Source organism: Camellia sinensis, chromosome 10, assembly GCF_055761805.1.
Source record: "Camellia sinensis isolate YWXY chromosome 10, ASM5576180v1, whole genome shotgun sequence".
Lineage (NCBI taxonomy): Eukaryota > Viridiplantae > Streptophyta > Magnoliopsida > Ericales > Theaceae > Camellia > Camellia sinensis.
In genome coordinates this window covers 60,276,593-60,293,339 of record NC_138970.1, presented here as the reverse complement: position 1 = coordinate 60,293,339, position 16,747 = coordinate 60,276,593, and positions in this window count along the sequence as shown.

The following is a 16,747-nucleotide window of genomic DNA, read 5'->3' as shown; positions in this document are numbered from 1 at the left end:
AAATAAAATTCTAATTAGCGTTGGTCAATGAATTTAATAAGTACTTCTTTTAAAGGAGAAAAGTAAACTTACTACTAGAAGCAAAGACTAGCAAGAAAAGAGTGACATTGGCTTCCTACTTATGCCATCAAAATCAGTTATTCAGTACGACTATTCAATTTTCTATCGCTCCTAATATCATCACACTTTGCTACCAAAGGAATCACCAGCAACACCACTGCCACAGTGCCACAGAAGCATATTACCTCACAACAAACACCATGCTAAAAATGGCATCAGCCCCTACCACCATCAAAGTCACTGCTCATAACCAACCACAATAATCATACAAAATCCACTCCACTAACATCTATTAAACAGCCATTGCCTCCAAAACCACAGCTCACCACCACAGCCAACCCTATTACTACTCTATCAATGCTTTTTCATCACCACACCATTGCAATTTTCCAGTGTTATCTGGCATAACAGCTTACAAACGCATTCTCCAGTATTCCCCAACATTCTGGATTTTTGCCCAAACATTTTATTTTTTATTGGTTAAAGGAACGGGCATACGACATCAATCTTGGAAAGAAAAGAAAAGAAAATGAAATAAAAGAAAAACCACCGACTAGAACTGATTTCCTTGAAATCTTAAGTCATTTTCTTCTTCTTTTTAATTTTTTAAATTAATCACAAGCATACATGGTAAAACAGACAAAACTATAACCAATATTCCTAAATTAGTCCAGCATATTATTATTCTTTACGTTACAGCCATTATCTCCTAACCTTTCACCCATTTTGGCCAAACTGTTTTTAGGCTGTTAAAACCATTTTTCAAAACGATTTTAGCCATGTATAAATCCAATCATTTTCGTGATATTCAAACTCACTTTTCAATAAAAAAAAATGTTGCATTTTTTCGGTAACCAAGCAAAGACAAAGTGGGAATGGATGGAGAGGAAGAGAATCCCCTGGAAAAACCCTATTTTCTCTTCAAAATTGGCTTAGCCGTACAAAATAGGGGCTCAGTTGTAGCACTGCTGGATTCAAAGATTTTGATCTTGTTCAAAAAAAATGGAGAGAATAGAGGAAAGCCCGTCTAGCTCAGTTGGTAGAGCACAAGTCTCTTAACCTTGTGGTCATGGGTTCGAGCCACATTTGAGTTCAAATCATAATCTAGGTCTTCTTCATAATCTTCCCAAAATTTTCCCCAAAATGCCACATTATAGATTATTAAGATACAACGAATTTGTGACTGATGAATCTGTAACAGTGCTAAAAAAATACCACTCTGTATACCAGTTATCAACCATTCCATGATATAAACAACATTGTTCCCAATGTATTTGAAATTTTAACCATAACAACTGGCCTTTTATTAACCGGAATACAACACAAGCACACACTATTAACAATGGTCCTAATTCAGCTGAAAATAACATGCTTCCAGACCACACTGGTGATAATACTATTTACCTCCTGGATCCAAGTACGCTATTTATTCAATATCAGTCAATAACATGAGGAAACCAATATGCCTGTTATTCAAGCACCAAACCACTTGAGTGTGTGCACATAAACTTCAGAAGTGAGAAGCCTTCATCAGTTCATTGTTTTCATGTATTTACCAGAAACAAGTTCACCCCAAATGATAAATATAAAACACCCATCAAAACAAGTTCTGGCCTTTTCATTATCATCACCTTTATTTCTCCACATTAGAGCATCCACAATGGACACACTAAGCTATGTATTAGTGTCAGGTGCCAAGTTTTGGCTAGCTGAGGGTGTTGTTTGGGGCTGCTATAGAGCTGTTAACGTGTGTGTTAGTGTCAGATGTTAATATGTGTATTAACTGCAGCGAGCGTTTTAACCAGCGAAGGAGAGAGCGAATGTGCCTGGTGGACGTCCCCCCGGACGCCCGACAGGAAGTCCCCCGGACGCCTGGCCCGGCTTCGAATCCTTCAAGAAAAAGGAAAAAAAAATTTTGGTCTTACCGGTTTACTAGCCGGTTGACCGGTCAACAGAATTTTTTTTTTTTGGGAGTTTTTTTTTTTGGCTTGAAATTTAATTTTGGGCTTGAAATTTTTGATTAAACTAAATTATTTATTTATTTTATTTATTATATACACATATATATATATATTCTTAACACACATCTTAGCACACCCATTGTATCACCATTTATTCACTATTCACTCACTAAATTAACAAACTCTTAACACACATTTTTGAGTCTTACTATTAACACTTTTTATCATAACACACACTTTAACACACAACTTTAACACATCCACTGTGAATGCCCTTAGTCAACCATTGTGGGCCATTTGCACCCATTAATCATTGTTACTGCACCCAACTCAGTGGTTTCCCCCTCTCTCTCATACAAATTATATATATATACATTGATAAATACAATTTACATATTATCTTATACAAATTATAAAGCAATAGGATTCACACTATTTTAAACTTTGCATTCTTTTTTTGTAATTTAATCTCTCACAAAGGGAGTGTAAGAGATATAAGTGAAGTATAATTGTCATTACTTATTTTATAATATATGATATATTTGGCAACCACTAGTTTTATGTAGGCATCTTATAGCATCTCCACCCAAACTCTCAAATTTATAGTTGTCAATTTTCTTTTAAAGACTTAGGTGGCAATTTGACATCTTCGAAATTGACATTTATGAAGATAAGCAAGTCTCCAACCAATGTGTCAAATTTACTATATTAAAATTTCATCTACTTTAGTTTGTGTTTTTATTTTTTTGGACAAAACCCACTTAATGTGGCTGCCCAATAACAATAATAATAATTGACATCTCTCCCTCCCATATGTCAACTTTGTCACGGGGACGGCAATGCCAAATGCAACCTAGACAACGGCCATTTTGGTTGGAACTTGTACAGATGTCAAATATTGCACTTTAGGTTGCAACCAAAGATTTTAAATCTTGGTTGTATATGCTCTTGCCATCACAATATGTTTATTTTAAAATTTATATAAAAAAAATAGACCAATTTCAACTCTTTTTTGCAAATTACATGAAAGCGTGGTTAATAAACACGTTTTCTTGAAAGAATGTTTAATATAATTGCTAACAACGTTTTAATAAAACACGTTATACGTTGTTAGCAATCAGACTTTCTTTACACTTTGATTTTTAACAAACTTCTACTCTATATCTAACTTCAAAATGCTTTTAGAAAACGTATTTAGTAATCACACTTTTATGTAGTTTGAAAAAAAAGTTAAAAAAGAGTCTACTTTTTAAATAACTTAAAACAATGTGCATTATAGTAATAGACTGTTTATGTATGTGTAATCCATCACTTATTTGTTTGTTCAAATTCTGAAAATATATTACACTACTTGTGTGAGTGAATTTCCGATCACACTGCCAACTAAGTATTCAGCTAGAGAGTACTGGCAGAATAGATGACACCTGGCTGACCTGCAATAGAAAGAGAAGATTCCGGCGGTGGTTCGTCCACCCGAGGGCACTCCGACGATTAAGTCAGTATAGCTCTCAAAGATAATCAATTGCTAAACTCACTGTTCTGAGTATAAATTGCGTATCTACCAATCGGGGGTGCCTTTCTTTTATAGTTAACTCAATCCTTATCCCAACAGAAGCCTAGCTTCAATGGATTTTAGCTCAGTGCTTATCCGGGACTTTTCAATAGATAGAGATAAACTCCCTAAGAGCTTTATCTTTATCTAAGCTGAGTCCCCTCATCATTCTAGGACTCTTGTGCCTTATCCGCTTATCTCAGATTCCGATATCTTCGGAGATAACCTCGGCCTTGCCGAGATAATCTCGGCGTCATGACCAGGACACGTGGCACCTCAGTTGACACGTTGGCGTCACCTTGGCCACGTGTTGGTACTCAGAAAATATGTCCCCACAACTGCCCCCTAGGTTCTATTACCTCAGCATTCTGAGGTGATGGGACTTATATCGGTACTTCCTGCCAGTACATCGGCTTAGAGATTCCCAGCTGACATGTCTCTTTAAAGATCAAAAATTTCACGAGCTCCCTCATGCATATGAGTTGTCAAGCATAATACATCAACCGTTTTAACCACGCGTTTCCCCCTTATTGAATCGTACTCTGTACGCGCTTGTAAGTCATAATGCGCCTGCGTGGGCCGTCTGACGTATACATCATTTTAGGTGCATTAATTGCTTTCTTTTTGCCGCCGTTTCAAGTTTTAACAAAACTTTTTCTCCTTCCGTCTCTTCACTTTACATCGTTTCTAAAGCTCTCTCTCTCTCTCTCTAGCTTTTTCCTTCCAAATCTTCTATTGTTCAAGCTTCCAAAGCCTTGCAACTTGCTCCGTCCACCTTCTCCGACGAGGTTCTTACTAATCTTTTCCGCAGCTGCCGTTCATCTGACCTTAGCAAACTCAACACCGACTTCTTTTCTTTGGTGAGTTCACTGTTTCTCCTAATTTCAGTTCTTGATGCTTTCCATTACTCGTTGCCATTACTGCTTTGTTCAAACATTCGATTTGCAAATCATATATCTGAACATGTTTATTTCACGACTTTGCTCTTGCCCATGTCATGAATACACGTACTGATCACAATTTTCCTGCATTCTTGCCACTGTTCTTGGCCTTATACCCTTTGTACTTACTTTGGCACAATATTCTTGATAGTTCATCATTGTTCTTGACTCTGAAGCGCATTCTTGCTTTTCTTTTTTCCAGATTCGTGCCTTCAATCTTCATTTCCATAGATTTAGGTTTGGGATTTGTTTGTACCACAATTTCTTAGGAAAAACCGAAACGATCCCCACAATTTTTAGGTTTTTGCCGAGGTCCCAATAACCCTTCTTAAACCCCTTCTTTCTGAAACCTAGTTCCTCCTAGTTAAGCCGATATCATGGGTACGTGGAAACATAGGGTAGACACCCGACCAAGTTAGATCACTTTAGGCGTGAGTTTGACATCCCAGCCGATGTCCATTTGAGGCTGGCTGGAGAAGATGACTCCATTATGCCTACAACTGATTCTATACCCTTCCATGTGGTAGCTTTTATCGAGTGCGGACTTCGGCTCCCACTAAATATCCTTTTCTGTGAGATACTTCATTATTATAAGCTGAACCTGATGCAGCTTGCTATCAACTCCTACCGAGTCATCAATGGCATAATAGCCTTAGCCAAGCAAGAAAACGCTAGGATTACCTTAGCCGATATCCAATACTGCTACACCATGTGTGGCCTCCAAAAAAATACGGGCTACGTTTACTACCTTAAGCTGAGGTCCACAGAGTACAAAATTGTTGCCGACCTCCCTGACTCCAACAAGGGAGCTGGGGATGACTATTTCATTACCTCGGGGAACTGGGAGTTCGCTCTAGACGAGGACCTTCATCTCTACCCTCTTCCTCGATCAATTTTTGTAGAGGGTAATGGTAAGAGTCCTGTGTTCATTCTAACTTGTTTTTAGAATCTTCAATACTTTGTTTGTTTCTTATGTCTGTTTTTTCTTGCAGCCCTTCCAAAACCAGAAAAAGGCTTCCGCAAGTCTTTTTACCCCAGCAAGGGTCTAAAGAAGCTACTAGACCTACCAGTCCACAAGCGCAGAGCTCCTTTGGTACTCAATTTCATTCCCACCTACAAATCAATACTCTCCGACGTTCCAAAAAGGAAGAAAAAGAGTCTATCTCCCCCTTCTGCCACAACTCCTCAAGCTGCCTCCACATCTCGGCCAGATCAAGGATCAACTTCTGATCTAGTAGAGCAGCCGTCAACTTCGGCTTCATATCTGATCCCACCATCTCAACGTTAACGTCGGCGACGAATGATTTTTGCTGTTGAAATGGGCCGCCAAAAAGCAGTCACTAAGCATCTTTTGGCCAACATTCCTGATTCAGTTGATACTCAACCAGCACCAACCCAACCAAATTCGAAGACAAAAAGGATCAAGAAGGCTCAGCCAAAGGCAACGGTGACTCAGATTGATACTGAGGATACCCTGCCAATCTCCAAATTGGCTGAGAGCGACAAGTCCCATTCTGCCATTGAGAAGAGGCCTGTCGAGGCCCAACCATCCGAGTCTACTCGATCAAAGAGGTCGAGGTCATCCGCTAAAACCACCTCGGGGTCTTTAAAGCACGATGCCCCCTGGGCCTCCCAAATCACACTGGAGGATAAGCCAGTTAGGGCTAGCGATAGTGCCGACGACATAAACGTCGGCGTTGCCCTTAGTACCGTTCTGCTTCTTCCCGGCGATCTTGACCGGAACACCGAGTTGAGCGAATATGAAAACTATGCTCTGATGCTTCAGTGCTCTGTTCAAGTAAGTCTCTTTATTCGGTAATTTTTCTTTTTTTCTCTTCATTTCATACTTATAATATTTTCTAATAACTTCTATTCACTTTCAGGCCATCCAGCATGCTCATTCTTTCTCAGTGCAGGCCTTTGAGAATCGGAAGGAGCTGGTCGACAAAAAGAGGGAGGCTGCTAGTCTACAAAAGACTAATAAAAGCTTGCAATCCAAGATGAAGACCTTGGAGGATCAAGCCGAGGCTGCTATCAAGGCCCAAAATGTCGCCGAAGAAAAAGCAGAATCCGCCGATGCCATTAAGAAGGTTCTTGAGACCGAAAAGAGAGAGGCCGAGGAAAAGACGGCCCAAGCCCAAAAAGAACTGTAAGAAGCATTGGCCACGAAAGACACCGAGCTCAAGGCAGCCGATGAGAAGGGCTACAATGAGGGGGTGGCCGATGTCACGGCTGACTATGAAAAGCAAGTGAAGCAGGCATGCAACAAGGGTTTCACCCTGGGTTGGATGTCTCTTCTAAAAAAGCTTGAAGTCCCCAAGGACTCGCCCCTCAGGAACGCCGACGTCATTCCTCTTCCATTCCCTCCAATTCCAACTCAATCCGACGACGAATCTGAGTCCAAGGAGGAGACCTTAGTGAGGAAATCAAAGGAGGCTGCTGGGACCAAGTCCCCTTCTCTGAATGAGCAAGTCCTGGACTTGACTTAAGATGAGGAGGGTGAGGAAGTCCCCAAGGATGCCACCCCTGAGGAGGCGTCATCGGACGTGCCCTTTGCCGACAAGAGCCTCGATTTAACCCTTCAAGAAATTGACGCCGAGCTTGCGGCTGAGAAGGCTGCCGAGATGTCTTCTCAGCAGTCCTCCGGAGTCCAAACCCAGCCTGCTAATGATGCTGAAGAATCTTAATTTTATGTTTTTCTCTTTCTTCTGTGCTCTGTACTTTTGTCTTTCTTTTGAAAACAATGTAAGCTCTTCATATGGCCGAAGTGCCTTCTTATAAATACAACTTCTTTGTTTGGAACGTTTGTATGTTTGCCTTCTCTTTACTACTCTTGTATGATTCCATACTTAGAATATTTTGCATATCTTTAATATATACTTCAATCTTGTGCAACCTTCTCGGGGTGACACACCTCAGTTATACAAACTGATGATTTACCTCGGCAAGTACCCAAGTATCTTTCTTGGTACAACCTTGGTTTCACTTGTAAATTTTTTCATAAAATTTTAACAAGTGTTTAACCTTGGTTTAACTTCAACTTGCAAATTTTTTTGGTTTCAACAAGTGTTAAATATAATCTCGGTTTAACTTCAATTTGTAAACTTTTCTCAAGTTTCAACAAGTGTTAAACATAATCTCGGTTTAACTTTAACTTGTAAACTTTTTTCAAGTTTCAATAAGTGTTAAACATAATCTCGGTTTAACTTCAACTTGTAAACTTTTTAAGTTTCAACAAGTGTTAAATATAATCTCGGTTTAACTTTAACTTGTAAACTTTTCTCAAGTTTCGACAAGTGTTAAACATGATTTCGGTTTAACTTCAACTTGCAAACTTTTTAAGTTTCAACAAGTGTTAAACATAATCTCGGTTTAACTTCAACTTGTAAACTTTTCTCAAGTTTCAATAAGTGTTAGAACCGCTTTCTAACTCTCTTCCCCCTGATGTGAACTTAAGTTCCACTTGGGTTCTCATTACGCATGTATTCTAGAAACGTCGGCAAGTGTCTTATCAGTCATAAATGTAGAAGAATTCTGCTAAAATTTTATTCATTACGTCAGCAAAAAATAAGGAAAATCTAATGATAGAAAAATTTTAGATTACAAGTATTCTAGGGTCTTGGCAACGCTTTGCCCTTATTATCTTCAAGCCGATATGCCCCATTGCCTAATATCGAAGTGATTTTGTAGGGTCCTTCCCAATTTGGGCCAAACTTGCCCTCATTGGGATCCTTCTTGTTGCCGACGACTTTTCTTAAGACTAGGTCGCCGACTTGGAACTCCCTTGGGTTAACCCTTTTATTGTAAGCCCTGGCAAGCTGCTGCTGATATGCTGCTAGCTGAATTGCAGCTCTCTCCCTTCTTTCTTCTAGTAGATCCAGGTTTCGGGCTAAGAGTACATCATTAGTCCCGTTCTCAACTCCCTGGGTTCTGATCCCTGGTATGCCGACCTCCAGTGGAATGACAGCTTCTGTGCCATAGGCCATGGCAAAGGGGGATTCCCCTATTGATCTTCTCGACGTAGTCCGATATGTCCAAAGTACACTTGGCAGTTCGTCCACCCATTTTCCCTTTGCTGCTTGCAACCTCTTCTTAATCCCATCCAAGATGACTTTGTTGGATGTTTCTGCTTGTTCATTGCTCTGAGGAAAACTCGGGGTAGAAAAGTAATTCTTGATTTTGAACTTTGTACAGAAGCTCTTGATTAGCTTACTGTCAAATTGTGTTCCATTGTCAGCAACTATTACTTTTGGAATCCTAAATCTGGTAATGATGTTCCTCCATATGAAGTTCTTCACGTCCACATCTCGGATCTTGGCTAGGGGCTCAGCTTCTATCCACTTGGTGAAGTAATCTGTTATTACCAGCAGGTACTTCCTTTGTCCAGTTACTTGAGACAGTTGCCCAACGAGATCCATGCCTCATTGGGCAAACGGCCAAGGACTGGATACTGGGTTCAGGTCTGCTGCTGGTTGGTGTATTAGAGGTGCAAACCTTTGGCACTTTATACACTTTTTCACATAGGCTTCTGTATCTCTCTGCATGTAGGGCCACCAATACTCCTGCGTAATGGCCCTATGGGCAAGTGATCTGCCTCCAGTGTGGCTTCCACAAACTCCTTCATGTATTTCATATAAAAAATCTTCAACTTGTGAGGGATGTACACACCTTAAAAGGGGTCCAGTGAAGGATCTTCTGTAAAGATGTCCTTCTGCTGTCATACTGAATCTTGCCGACTTCAATCTGATATTGTGTACCTCCTTATGGTTATCTGGCAGCTTTCTTTCTTTTTTTCTTTCAGGAATGCAATAATTGCATCCATCTAGCTTGGTTCCATGTCCACACACATTGCTTCACGCTCTGTGGTTAGTGGTTCAATGCTCGGGCCCGACAAGTAGTCGACCATTATCATCCTTGCTTTTCCAGGTTGTATTGCACTAGCCAGGTTGGCCAGTGCATCAGCGTGACTATTATCATCTCGGCTAACCTGATGTAGTTGGCAATTTTGAAACAAGGCCACCAGCTTGTTGACCTCTTTCGCGTAGGCCGACATCCTTTCATTATGGGCTGCAAACTCCCCCGTTGTCTGGTTGACTATGAGCTGGGAGTCACAGAAGACTATTACTTCATCTGCTTCAGCTACTATTGCCAGCTTTAGTCCTGCAATCAATGCTTCATACTCTGCTTCATTATTTGAGGCCTTGAACCCCAAACGAATGGACTGTTCCACTATCTGTCCATCTGGAGATACCAGTACTACTCTTGCCCCTGCTCCTTGTTGGTTTGAGCTCCCATTGACAAACAGTTGAAAGGAGTCGCCGATGTAAATGCTGCAGGGTCTGAGTTTTTCCTTTTTCTTTTGTTCTATTGCATTCGGCTGGGCTTCTCCTTGCTTGCTTGGACATCGTTCACCTCGGCTCAACGGAGCCCGATGTACGATGGATTCTAGTGTGAACTCGGCCACGAAGTCGGCCAAAACTTGGCCTTTGATTGTTGTTCTGGGTCTATACTCCAAGTCATACTGTCCGAAGGCCACTGCCCATCTGGCTATTCTTCCTGTCAGGTCTCCTTGTTGCAGCAAGGACTTCAAGGGGTGTCCAGTTAGCACCACAATTTTATGGGCCTGGAAGTAATGGTTCAGTTTCTTTGAAGCCATTACTAAAGCCAGTGCCAATTTCTTTAAGGGTAGATACCTTATTTTTGTATCGGCCAGGATTTTGCTTACATAGTAAACAGCCCTTTGCTCCCCTTTTTCTTCTCGGATTACCACTGCGCTTACTGCGTATTCTGAGACTACTAAGTACAAAAATAACTCCTCTCCAGGTTCTGGATTTGAAAGAACTGGAGTTGTGGTCAAATACTTCTTCAAGTCGGCCAGGACGACCTCGCATTCTTCTGTCCATAAAAAATCTATGGCTTTCTTCACTAAGTTGAAGAAAGGTTTGCACTTGTCTGAGCTTCTACTTATGAACCTATTCAGGGCTGCGGCCCTTCCAGTCAACATTTATACCTGTTTTACCGACGTTGGGCTCTTCAATTCCAGGATGGCCTTAATCTGATCTAGGCTGGCCTCAATGCCCCTTCTAGTCACCAGGTATCCCAAAAACTTACCAGATCCCACTCCAAATGCACACTTCGCTGCATTGAGTCGGAGCCGATATGTTTTAAGGATGTCAAAGACTGCTTTCAGGTCGGCCAGATGACCTTTAGGTTCTTTGGTCTTCACGACCATGTCATCGATGTAAACTTCCACCGTTTCGCCAATCAGGTGTTTGAACATCTTGGTTACCAGTCTTTGGTAAGTTGCTCTTGCGTTTTTCAACCCAAAAGGCATCACTCTGTAGCAGTACAGACCTTTTGGGGTGATATACGCAGTCTTCTCCTCATCTGGGAGATGCATGGCTATCTGATGGTATCCCCTGTAGGCATCCAGGAAGCTCATCCTTCCATGCCCCGAAGTGGCGTCTACCAGCTGGTCAATCTTGGGTAGAGAAAAACTGTCATTGGGACAGGCTTTGTTCAGGCTGGTAAAGTCCACGCAGACCCTCCATTTACCATTCTTTTTCTTTACCACCATTGTGTTTGATAGCCATGTCGGGTAATTTACCTCTCGAATGGCCCTAGCCTCCAGAAGTCTGTCTACTTCTTCTTCCACTGTTTCGACGTGCATCAACGTCGGTCTTCTTGCTCGTTGGATTACGGGTTTTGTCGACCTATCAACATTCAGTTTATGACAAGTGACCTCGGGGTCAATGCCAGGCATTTCGTAAGCCGTCCAAGCAAACACCTCAATATTTGTTCTAAAAAAAGCTTCCAACTCTTTTTTCTCTTCTTCAGCTAAGCCCGAGCCGAGAAGAAAGAAGCGTTCTTCATCCTCCTCCTGGACTAGGATTTTCTTCAGTGTTTTTTCACTCTTCTCGGCTAGCTCCTTGCCGACATCCTCTAGGACCTCCACGTCCTCGCCTTCGATCTCTGCCTTCTCTGGTTCTCGTATGCTGCAGGTGGATTTCATTGCTGCCATGGAGTAATTCTTTGCCTACAGCTGATCACCTCTGATCTCCTCTATCCCATGTTCTGTTGGGAACCGCAATAGTTGATGCAATGTTGAGGGAATAGCCCCCATTGCATGCAACCATGGCCTTCCCAAGATGATATTGTAAATGAACGGTGTGTCGATTGCGGTGAACTCTGTCTTTATCTTCTTGGTGCTAGCCTGCACCTCCAAGCTTGTCGTTCCCAGTGGCCATGTCAGCGTTCCATTGAACCCAACCATTGGGCTATTGGATTGCTCCATATCGTCTGGGTGAAGGCCAAGCTCCTTGTAACATTTGACGTACATGATGTCACAAGAGCTGCCTTGGTCGATTAAGATGCGCTTCACTTGGCATTCCCCAACCTAGAGGGATACTACCAAGGCATCGTTATGTGGATGCTGCACTATCTCGAGGTCGGCTTCAGTAAAGGACACTACTGGTCCTTGGCACTCTTCTGCCCAACGTCTTTCCTCCCCGACTTGGTAGACATGCTGTAGGTGTTTTACCTTTTGGGTCTCCCCTCGAATCTCGTTTTCGTTGACCTTTGAGTGAATTACATTAATTACCTGTGACAACCCTCATCACTGATTAGTACTAATCTATGATTAAGCATGTTAAACGACTGATTGACTGAAATCCTGAACTGATTGATTGAATGTATAGCTTAAGCGCATGTCTATCTGTTTGACTGCTAAATTATCTGTTCATGTTTTATGTTTTAAACTGCAAATTGAAAGCCTTATCGGCGGCCGAACTCGAAATTGATTAGTGTTTTATGCTAATTAGAATTAATGTGATTTTATGGTATATTTAATTGAAAATTGATTTGGTATGATTAAATTAGGTTAAATAATGATAAATTACAATAGTTGGGCTTATCTACAAACTTGTCATCTAGTGAATTAGTCTAGGCCAAACCCTCTCCACTTCATACACATTGGATACAACTTTTCCTCAGCCATTTTCTTGAGCTTAACTGACTAGAGAGAGTGAGAGAGAGGGAAAAACTTGATTTCAACCAAATTGCTTGGAGAATTTAGAGAATTTGAAGGAGTCTTGCATAATTGAGCTTCTACACTTGTAATTCAAGGCCTAAGGTAGGAGAACCATCTTCTTGAGCTTGCATTTGAGCTATATCTTGCATGATTCATAGAAGTTTAGTGAGTTGAGTCTAGAATTGACTTAAATTGTTGAATTTAGGCTTAAATCATGCATGCATGTGCATATCTTAACGCTTAGAGTTGTTTTCATGGAAATTATTGCATACATGTTCATATTCTTGGTCTTGATCCATGAACTTACCATGTTTTGAAGTTAAACACTGCATTTGATCTTGTTTTGTTGCATTGGAGTTCCTAGGAATCCATGCATGTGTTGAATTTGCATTGTTCTTCATGTTCATGAAAACTTCTTTGAAGTTGTGTTTAACTGAACTACCTTTGGGGTTTGATTTCTCAAATTGATCTTTGAAACATATCATATTATGAGTTTACAAGTGTTTTCCAGAAAATTAGCCCAAAAGGATTGATTTTGGTACATTTAAAGTTGATTTTGAGCTTGAAGGTTCAATCTGGAATTTCCAGAATTTGGACTCACGCTCGAGCGGGGAACTCCATGCTCGAGCGTACCCACTGAGTTCATGCAGTCCGCTCGAGCGAGAAAAGTGACGCTTGAGCGGGAAATGCGTGTATCCAGTACTCTGCCCATGTTTACAGTCCGCTCGAGCGAGGGAATGCACGCTCGAGCGAGGACTTGTGTCTCATGCTCGAGCGGGGATCAAGTGTCCGTCGAGCGTGAATTGCATGCATCCAGTACTTTTGCATGATTTTATAGTCCGCTTGAGCGGGGGAAACCACGCTCGAGCGGAGCTCCTTTGTTCTGCATATCTGCTTGAGCGTAGAAAGCCACGCTCGAGCGTGGACCCCTGTTTCAGCAAATTTTGAAAAGTGTTTTAAAGTGTATTTTTGCATCCTCATTCCATCATAGGCATTCTTAGGCCTAGTTTAAGGCATCTTAATGAGGATATTGATGTAGAACCACACCGAGTCAAGATAGGGATTAAGTCATTGTTTCCCAAGTGAGTAACTTAGTGTGTGTTCATCCTGTAACTGTGTAGGGTTGGCATCCGAGGACGCTCACTAGCCTATCTGTAGCCAGAACTCTGTGAGTAACAATGTTGTAAAGATATGTTCAATCATGAATATTTTTTGAATGAGTAACTATACTGCTTTCTGAAATGATATTTCTTACTGAATGAATGTTTGTCCTATTTGTGAACTGTATTCGTGGCATCCATAGCAATTTACTGTTACTGTACTGTACTGCTACTGTCACAGAGATCTCTGTCGGTTCCCATGTTTGGAACCACTACTGTTTACTGATATTATGGCCATCAACTGACTGTTCGGTCTGTTAAGACCTACTGTACTGTTTTGCTATTGGATGTATCACATATGACTATTATAGTTTCTGAATGACTGTTATGGCATAAATTATGAGCCACAAACTAAATGACTGATGTACTGATAAATGACTGTTTTCAATATTGAAACGACATTCATTCTTAATCTCTTTACGCATATGTTATTCACTAGGTTTTAGCTTACTTCTCATATATATATGTAGGTGTTCAGGCACCAGACCGTTGCTAGAAGCATCAGGCTCAGCCCTTGTTTTGTCAAGTCAACCTTTGTGTCTCACTTCGAGGTTCCAGATCTGTTCAAGCTAAGGCTGCTTTTGGGGTGTCTCAAATTCACCCTATCTGTCTCTGTTGTGTATAGACTGTATAGACTGTTACTATACTGTTATGGTAGGGATTTGGTCCCTGACCTGAATAATTGTATATGTTGTTTGTATATACTGTTTTTGTTCTGAATATGAATATGTTATGAAAAGTCTTTTTGCATACAGACTGTCACAGCTCATTTGACATCTTTTATTACTATTTTGGCTTCTGCTAGCCCCTGTACTCTGTATTACTGTCAAGTAGGCCATCGGTAATCACGGATTACTGGTCGGTTACGGTGCTAAACCCATAGGGGCGGGTTTGCGTCGTGACATTACCTGAGGTCCTCCTGCCTGAGGTTGCTGTGCTGGGGGAGGCGGGGCTGCTGGTGCCTGAGGCAATCTTGCCTGTTCTTCCCTTGTCCTGGCCTCATCGACAAGGTCTCTTAGATGGCCTTGCCTCACCAGGTCTTCTAAGTGTGTTTTCAGGGCTCTACAATCCTGAGTCATGTGCCTATCTTCATTGCGGTAAGCACAATGTCTGCCGAGGTTTCTTCCCATAAACTCTCCTCGTGCCCTTGCTGGTGCTCTGAAATAGGGTTGGTTCCGAATCTTATCCAGGACTTTGTGAATTGGGATTCAGAACACAATCGTAACTACCTGAGTAGCCCTTAGCCCTATCTCTTGCTTGCTGGATCCATTGTTACCTCAGCCTCGCTTCGGCGAGCCGTTTCCTTTTCTTGCTTTGTCTCCTTAGTCCCCGATGTATCTTCCTCAACTCTGGCATACTTCTCAATTCTAGCCATGAGCTCTTCCATGCTTTTTGGCAATGTCTTTGCCAAAGATTTTCGTAGTGGACAGTCGTCTTTTAGACCGTTCTTGAAATTTATGACCTCTACGTCTTGATTACACTCTGGTATTCGGTTGAACACCTCATAGTACCTTTTTGCATAGGCCCTAAGGCCTTCATCCTTACTGATCTTCAGAGCCATCAATGCATCCACCCTTAATGGCTGCAGCTTGTTTGTCATGAACCTGGCCACAAACATCTCGGCTAGGCCTTCCCAGGTCTTCACGCTTCTCTTCGGTAGTTTGTGAAACCAATCTAATGCAATCTCCCCGAACGATGAGGGGAACATTTTGTAGAGCAATGGCTCGTTCCCATTATACAATGCCATTGAGTTTAAGTATAATCCAACGTGGAAGTTGGGGTCTGACTTACCATCGTATATTTGGAACCTCGGCATACTGAATCTCTTCGGCGCCTCAAATTTGTCCAATTCCACTGAGAAGGGTGTTCTTGGCTTATTCGGGGAGGTTACCTCGGCATCGGCATTCTGTTGCTTCCTCTTGAGGTAATCTCTCAAGTCCTCCTTTGTCCGCCCAGGAGCTCGGCTATCTCCTGATTTCAGTCTTTTAGGTGCACTGCTCTCAGCTTCGTTGTGAGCCCTCTTTGACCTTTCTCTATGAGTTGTGTCGAAACACAGCTCCTGCCTTTGAATATGCCGATGTTCTCTGGGGTCTGCTTCCTTGGTGCGATGCGTCCTCCGCGATTCTTCCTTTCTTGACTCTCCTTGCCCGACCTCCCTTGAAGGTCGGTGAGAGTGTCTTTCACTCCTGGTGTGCTGAGGGGCTATTGGGATTGGTTTCTGCCCTCCCTTCTGGGCATTGGCCGCTGGAATCGGCGTGTCCTGCAACGGGAATGATGGCTGCATGACGTTATTTTACATCATAAAATTGATGACCGATTGCAGATCTACTAACTTGTTTGCCATCTCTTTCACCTCTTCGTCCCTCCGCAAGCATCTATCATTCCATACCTAGAGGTCATCCTCGTTGTAGTATCCGTTTCGATCTGGTTTCTTTGGCACGTCGCTATCCTGGCCGATGTTTTTCTTGCCGTGATTCTGGTTCTGAGTCTCCTCATTGCGACCATCTTCCTCCACGTTTGGGTCAACGCGTTTTCCACTCCTAGCAGGGATTTCGTCCCTAACCTTATCCTTCTGTCCGTCGTTGGCCATCTATTCTCATTTCTTTTCCACAGACGGCGCCAAATTGTGTGAGTGAATTTCCAATCACACTGCCAACTAAGTATTCAGCTAGAGAGTACTGGCAGAATATATGACCCCTGGCTGACCTGCAACAGAAAGAGAAGATTCTGGCGGTGGTTCGTCCACCCGGAGGTACTCCGACGATCAAGTCAGTATATCTCTCAAAGATAATCAATTTCTAAACTCACTGTTCTGAGTATAGATTGTGTACCTTAGACCCATCGGGGGTGCCTTTCTTTTATAGTTAACTCAATCCTTGTCCCAACAGAAGCCTAGCTTCAATGGACTTTAGCTTAGTGCTTATCCAGGACTCTTCAATAGATAGAGATAAACTCCCTAAGAGCTTTATCTTTATCCAGGCTGAGTCCCCTTATCATTCTAGGACACTTGTGCCTTATCCGCTTATCTCGGATTTCGATATCTT